At 40.4% G+C, this 8,186-nt stretch overlaps 1 non-coding gene across 1 annotated transcript; it reads left to right on the forward strand.

Annotated features, from left to right (window-relative positions):
* The first annotated feature begins 69 nt into the window (after positions 1-69).
* Positions 70-141, forward strand: TRNAA-UGC. Its single transcript has one exon. It is a non-coding gene; the product is annotated as a tRNA-Ala (tRNA).
* The last annotated feature ends 8,045 nt before the right edge of the window (positions 142-8,186 follow it).

The raw sequence follows: 8,186 nt of genomic DNA on the forward strand, positions 1-8,186 counted from the left end.
TCATCTGCCCATCTTTCTAAAAGGAATAACTGTGCCAACTCCTCTCTGTGTCTAATTGCTTTCAGACCTGGGGATGTAGCTCAATGGTAGAGCATATGCTTTGCATGCATAAGGCCCCAGGTTCAATCCCTGGCATCTCCATGACTTTTTCCCCCCAGCTATACTAACCTATTTTTTAGGCTCCTTCATTAAATATCAAAGCATCCTCACAGTGGAAGGCATGTCATCAGCACCGCACATCAGTCTACATTACAAGTGACATCTTACTCTATTAAATGAACTGTATGAAAAGCTTGTGTTGTGATAATATTTTCTTTCAGTATTAATAGCATCTTTTTATTAATCCAAAATAAAAACCCAGTCTTTCCAACAAATCTTTACTTCTCTACTTGATTCATTTACATTACTACTAACATCCCATTTCTTTTAATAAAACCATACAAATGGTCAGGTGGAAACTTACTCTGCCATGGTCACAGCCCACTTAAAGAATGAAAACACAACAAATATATTTATAACACTCCTTATTTTCAAAGTATTTTCACATGCAATATCCCTTCAGTATTCACAGCAAAGTTATAGGCAATAATGGTGCCAGGACTGCCTCACAGACTGCACAAAGTCAAGAGACATCTTTGATTCCACGTTCATGGATCGGAAGAATTAATATAGTTAAAATGTCCCTGCTACCCAGAGCAATCTGCACTTTCAATGCTATCCTGATCAAAATACCAATGACATTTTTCAAAGAACTGGAACAAATAGTCCTTAAAGTTGGGGCGCCTGGGTGGCACAGCGGTTAAGCATCTGCCTTCGGCTCAGGGCGTGATCCTGGCGTTATGGGATCGAGCCCCACATCAGGCTCCTCCGCTATGAGCCTGCTTCTTCGTCTCCCACTCCCCCTGCTTGTGTTCCCTCTCTCGCTGGCTGTCTCTATCTCTGTCAAATGAATAAATAAAATCTTAAAAAAAAAAATAGTCCTTAAATTTGTATGGAACCAGAAAAGGCCCCAAATCGCCAAGGAACTGTTGAAAAGGAAAAACAAAGCTGGGGGCATCACAATGCCGGATTTCAAGCTGTACTACAAAGCTGTGATCACAAAGACAGCATGGTACTGGCACAAAAACAGACACAGACCAATAGAACAGAATAGAGAACCCCAGAAATGGACCCTCGGCTCTTTGGGCAGCTAATCTTTGACAAAGCAGGAAAAAACATCCAGTGGAAAAAAGACAGTCTCTTCAATAAATGGTGCTGGGAAAATTGGACAGCTACATGCAAAAGAATGAAACTTGACCACTCTCTCACACCATACACAAAGATAAACTCCAAATGGCCGAAAGACCTCGATGTGAGACAGGAATCCATCAAAATCATAGAAGAGAATAGGCAGCAACCTCTACGACATCGACCACAGCAACCTTTTTCATGACACATCTCCAAAGGTAAGAGAAACAAAAGATAAAATGAACTTGTGGGACTTCATCAAGATAAAAAGCTTCTGCACAGCCAAGGAAACAGTCAAAAAAACTAAGAGGCAGCCCAAGGAATGGGATAATATATTTGCAAATGATATTACAGATAAAAGACTGGTATCCAAGATCTACAAAGAACTTCTCAAACTCAATACGCGAGAAACAATCATAAAATGGGCAGAAGATATGAACAGACACTTTTCCAATGAAGACATACAAATGGCTAACAGACACATGAAAAAATGTTCAAAATCATTAGCCATCAGGGAAATTCAAATCAAAACCACACCGAGATACCACCTTACGCCTGTTAGAATGGCAAAAATTGACAAGGCAAGAAACAACAATTGCTGGAGAGGATGTGGAGAAAGGGGATCCCTCCTACATTGTTGGTGGAATGCAAGATGGTACAACCACTCTGGTAAACAGTGTGGAGGTCCCTTAAAAAGTTAAAAATTGAGCTACCCTATGATCCAGCCATTGCACTACTGGGTATTTACCCCAAAGATACAGACGTAGTGAAGAGAAGGACCATATGTACCCCAATGTTCATAACAGCTTTGTCCACAATAGCTAAATCGTGGAAGGAGCCGAGATGCCCTTCAACAGATGACTGGATTAAGAAGTTGTGGTCCATATATACAATGGAACATTACTCAGCTATCAGAAAGAACGAATTCTCAACGTTTGCTGCAACATGGACAGCACTGGAGGAGATAATGCTAAGTGAAATAAGTCAAGCAGAGAAAGACAATTATCATATGGTTTCTCTCATCTATGGAACATAAGAACTAGGAAGATCGGTAGGGGAAGAAAGGGATAAAGAAAGGGGGGGTAATCAGTAGGGGGAATGAAGCATGAGAGACTATGGACTCTGAGAAACAAACTGAGGGCTTCAGAGGGGAGGGGGTGGGGGATTGGGATAGACCGGTGATGGGTAGTAAGGAGGGCACGTATTGCATGGTGCACTGGGTGTTATACACAGCTAATGAATCATCGAACTTTACATCAAAAACCAGGGATGTACTGTATGGTGACTAACATAATATAATAAAAGAACATTAAAGAAAAAGAGATAGACACCTTTGGCGAGGTCCCCTCTTCTGCATGATGGATCTATTTGAGTATCTGGCTGCGTACTTTCACCCTGACACCTAAATTGCATCTCCCGTTCTCATCAGAATGGAGTTAAGGTAACTCTCATGCTGCCGATCAGCTCCCTTCACGGATGACCCATGATGATGTTTGATGTGAATCAAGGTACTGTTCTCCCTCTGTGTTGAGAATCCCCCCTGAAGGGGCATGCTCGCCTTTGCTTGTTTGCATTATGAATAAAACCTAGAGATCCCATGTTCAACACTTAATTTGCTAGGATAAATCTAAGACCTTCAGATCAAAGGCATTTTTAATTATGTAATACAAGGTTGTACATGGATTCATATTTCAGAGGAATATTAAAAAACTCCCTTAACTTTTCACCATCTTTGAGAAGCTATTAAACCTGAGAAGGGAGCGAAACAGTTTCTCTAATTACTAACATATATTACACATTTTATTGCTGCATTTGAAATAGTATCTCTTCACCATGTGCTCTCAAGGTCAGTGTCCCCTTTCTTGGTGCATGAAGATGCTTGGAAAGAGGAAGAGAAATGTTGTGCGTGTGTGGGGGGTGATATAACAGTCATACGACAGCTAGGGATACAATAGGAATGATGATGGCGACAAAGTGTGCCACGTGTAAGGTGATGCTTCGCCTAACATGAGCTCCTTCATTCCTTACCACAACCGTAGGACATAGGTGCTATCTTCAGCTCCACTTTAAAATTGAGGAAACTGATGAACTGGGGTCCTGCACAATTGCTTAGGTCATAGGTCTAGCCGAGCAGTGTGACCACTACACAGACCTGAGAATCAGTCTGGCCCCAACACTACAGAGCCATTTAATGTTGAGAAATGAATTTGCCTCTATGGATCCCATAGATTGCACACACGTGGTAACAGACTGGAGCCGAAACAGTCTGGACTTTGGTGCTGGTTTGACGCCACACTGGGATTTTGACTAGACTAGATGTCTGGGTGGGCTTACAGCCCCAGTGACCTCCAATAGTTGTAGAAAACAGAGATAATAATATTTAGCTCAGAGGTATTTGGGGGAATTTGAAAAGTTGACCTATTATACGTGTCTTTAGTTCCTGATATACTAACCATCAATAAATATGAGTTCCTATTTTTTCCTCTACCAAATAATAGTAAGATGACAGTCAAAGAGTCTTATCATTCCAAAAGACAGATTCCAAGACAAGCCCATTATTTGGAGAATTAAGGAATATAACTAATGAAAAAATATATAAGTGCATCAAAATATAAATAATTCCAAAGTTATTGTGCAATATTTTAATGAAAATTAATGGTAGAATTATTCAAATTAGATTCAGAGTATGGTAAACATGCTTTGAGCTTGAAGAAGGGAGAGAACTCATAAATTGGTAAGGTTTGGGAAATTTCAAGGACTAGGGAAACAGGGCAGGTACCAAAGGCTGCATAGACTTTTAAAGAGGCAAAAAAGTGGGGCGCCTGGGTGGCTCAGTCGGTTAAGCATCTGACTCTTGATTTCAACTCCATTCATGGTCTCAGGGTCATGGGATGGAGCCTCGTGTTGGGCTCCCAACTCAGCACAGAGTCAGTCGGCTTGAGATTCTCTTCCCATCTGCCTCCCTCACACCCCCCTCCATTCACACATGCTCTTTCTCTCTCTAAATAAATAAAGAAATAAAATCTTAAAAAAAAAAGAAAAAGAGGCAAAATGTGCTCACCATTCTCCATGTGGCAACATGCACAGAGGAGGCCAGACAGCCCAAGACTTAGGAGTTGAATGTATCTGTGTTTGATGGGAGCCGAGCGCGGGGTGTTGATAAGAATGCAGAGCCAGGGAGTGGGAGATAAAGCAGGACTGAAAAACTTGTAATCAAAGTTGGGGTGGCTGTAGAAGTCTGGGGAATTTCCTCTTGATGCCGGTAGTAAAGGGAATTACCTCCTCAGGTTTAGACCTCATTGCTTCTTGCATTTTTTCATTTCCTCTTCACTTCTTGATTCCTGTAATACTCCGTTCAGAATGACCTCTCTTCCCCAAGACTCCTTAGGCCTGCCAGCCACTGTCGGGGGCTCCATGTCCCATGCTTCCTCTTATCACAAAACTCATCATACTCGACTGTACCTTATGGACTATTTGCCTCCTCTAATGACTGGGAGCTCCTTGAGAATGGAGATCATCTCTTACTCATATTTGTGTTTTTTATAATCAACTTCACGTTACAGTAGTTGGAAATTTACAGGAAAGTTGAGAAGATAGTGCAGAGTCTCGACGTATCTCTGCACACAGTATCCCTTATCGACGTCATTTGTCAGCAGGGTACCTTTGTTAAAATGAATAAAGCACTATCAATACATAATTAACTAAAGGCTATATTTTATTAAGCTTTCTTAGATTTTCTCTAATGTCCTATTTCTGTTCCATGTTCCCACCCAGAATGCAGCATTACGTTTAGTTGTGCATTTTCTTAGTTTTTTCTTCCGCGTGACTGGTTTTCAGACCTTCCTTGTTTTTGATGACCTTGACATTCCGGAGGTCAGATACATAGCTGTACTGGTCAGGTAATTGGAGGGTGCCCCTTATTGGAATTAGTCTGATCAGATTGCTGTTAATGGGTTTTTGGAAAGAAAAGCACAGAGGAAAAATGCTGTTTTTATAACATCATATCAAGGCTGTATACTGTCAAATACCTCATCATTGTTAATATTGACTTGATCACCTGGCTGGGATTTTTCAGGTTTCTCTACTGAAGAGTCCCCCACCCTTTCCATACTGTACTGTATTCTTTGGAAGGAGATCACCACGTGCAGCCTGCGCTTAATGAGTAAAAAGTTAGGCTCCCCTTTCTGTAGGGTGGAGAACCTATGCATTATTCTGAATTATTTGGTACAAGAATTCTCTACCATTTATTAATTTATGTAATCATTTACTTATCAATAAGTACTCATGGCTATTTATTTTACACTTCGGTTATAATCCAATGTGACTTTATTTTTTAGTCAAATGGTTCCTGTGTTGGCTATTGGGAGCTCCCGTAGCTCCTTCGTCCCTTGGACACACCCCCGTGCGTGTGCACTTGTGTGCTCAGCACTTCCCTACTTTCTGACACCACAAGGTAGTGCTGTCTCAGTCCTGGAATCAGCCATTTCTGCAAAGAGCTCTGGGTTTTTGTTTGTTTTTTGCTTTTGCTTTTGTTTTGTTTTATTTTTGTTTTTGAGAATGGTATTAGAAGCCAAGATTCAGGAGCTTGGTGTGCTGATTACTACTGAGGCTTCAGTTTTTTGAGATCGTCTCATCTGCCTAAGCAAGAAAATATATGCCTACATATACTAATGCATGAATATCTACAGATATTTCTAGATGTAACCTTCTCTATCATATTAAGTGAAACATGGGTTCCTACCAATGTCTCCACCTCTAATGCACTATTACCATGTGGATGATTCTAGACTCCTCACCTTGCTTACCTGTAAAGTCTTACCCTAGCATTGAGAAATCTGTCTACTGACATGTTCAACAGCAGTATACTCACACCAGAATTGTAGCAGCATCAGGACTGTTAACCTGCAGGCCATACTGAAAAACCACTTTATCAACTAGAAGGCAGTATTTATATGCAGTTCATTTTGGTTTTGGTTGTACAGATTTCACCCATTTCCAAAGTTACTTGGATGAGCACCTTCCCCCACCCCTTGTGTGAGGTTGTTTCAAGCATTTGTTACAGAAGTTCCTTCCTGGGATGACCCAACTTCCTAATGATTTCCTAATTTGCATACTTTTTGTCCTAGAGTTCTATAGGTTTGGAGAAATGAACTACATCGTGTATCTACCCATCACAGTATTGTACAGACTAGTGTAAATTCCCTAAATCTGGATGCCTGGGTGGCTCAGTCAGGTAAGTGTCTACCTTTGGTTCAGTTCCTGATCTCAGAGGCCTGGGATCTAGTCCCACATCGGGCTCCTTGTTCAGCAGGGAGTCTGCTTCTCCTTCCTCAGGCTGCTCCCCCTGCTTGTGCTCTCTCTCTCTGACAAATAAATAAATAAATAAATAAATAAATAAATAAATAAAATCTTTTTAAAATTCCCTAAATCTCCTGTGCTTCACCTATTTATCCTCCCCATCTCCCAACAAAGCCCTGGCAACCACTGATCTTTTTATTGTCTCTACAATTTTGCCTTTTCTAGGATACAATATAATTGGAACCATATGGTATCTGTCTTTTTCAGACTGTCCTATTTAATATATCTATATACATGTAAGTTTCCTCCATGTTTTCCATGGCTTCATCGCATATGAATAATTGAAATGAGTGACAAATATAGTATATTTATGTACAGATGGAGTATATTTTCTTCTACAGTGGTTATAATGAAACCAAGGCACCAGGAGTCACTTGGGGTTTTATTATTATTATTTTTAGTTGTTTGATTTGCTTTGAGTTTTGTTAAGAGCAGATGCATAGTATTGGAGTCCCCGAGCCTGTATCATTTATGGGCATGGATTAGAGAGTCTCCCAATCTCCCAGAAGAACATGCAGAAAACATGTGTATCCATACAGACGTGAATGGGAGCTACGAGTTTATTTATTTTAAAATTATTTCCCCTAATATCCATATTTATGTTGAAATCACACTCAAGCTATATTTGCTAGCTGTGATAACAACTTAAATGTCTTATACTAACTATCAAAAATCTATTGTTGAATTAAGAATTGCTAGAACTGTAGAAGAAATAGCAGCTGCTTGTGGTGATTTTGATATCTTATTGTTTTAACTTTGATAGCAAAAAACTTGAATATATTCCATAAATGCTGAAATATACTTACAGAAATAAGTGTATCTTAAATAATGACGTGGAGAATTCACCAATCAGCACCTTTAGTGAACTGCAAATTATTATCTATTACAATGTCCAGAAATGTAAGCTTCAGAGAGAGTGGCAATTCTCCCGGAAATTGGATCCTTGGAAAGGTGATTCAGCCGAGTCCAAACTTTGATGTCAGCACTGTGGATGGTGTCCGGGATAGCAATCACAGGCGAGGAAGTGGGTCAGATTGCCACTCTGAAAATAGTATTTTTCCACTAACTTCCTGGTGGATGAAAAAAGTATTCTGTTTCAACCTGCCTATCCTAACCTCCATTTAATTCCTCTACTTTTATAGAAACGCAAAAATCTGTTCCCTACTGAACAATGTATCTCTCTACCAGTAAGTCCAGGATCACACACTCTGATGATCAGATACAGCCTCCTGTGTGCACAGGAGGCTGTTGGGACACATTCAGGGGCTGGGTCACACCCAGGGCTCTGCACACCTTCCCGGAGCTCCCCAGCTGCTGCCAATGCAGTTATGGCTTCCTCCATGGGCTCTCAATTTGCAGCCCCTCCTGGGCACAGTGCTTCCCAAACTCGCTTACTTTCTCTAGCCCTTGTATAAAACTTCCTTATTCTGTAACTTGCAGTGACTTTTCTTCCTGACCACATTTAGACTGCTGTTCTGAGATAAACATCTTTCTTCGAAAGAGTTGAGAATTTATTTACACATTTCTAGATTGTTACATTTGTATACGTATTTACCTAAAAGCAGAAACAAAGCAAAATTGTGGTTACATATTGATGGGTT

Source organism: Ursus maritimus, unplaced genomic scaffold (assembly GCF_017311325.1).
Source record: "Ursus maritimus isolate PB19 unplaced genomic scaffold, ASM1731132v1 scaffold_18, whole genome shotgun sequence".
Lineage (NCBI taxonomy): Eukaryota > Metazoa > Chordata > Mammalia > Carnivora > Ursidae > Ursus > Ursus maritimus.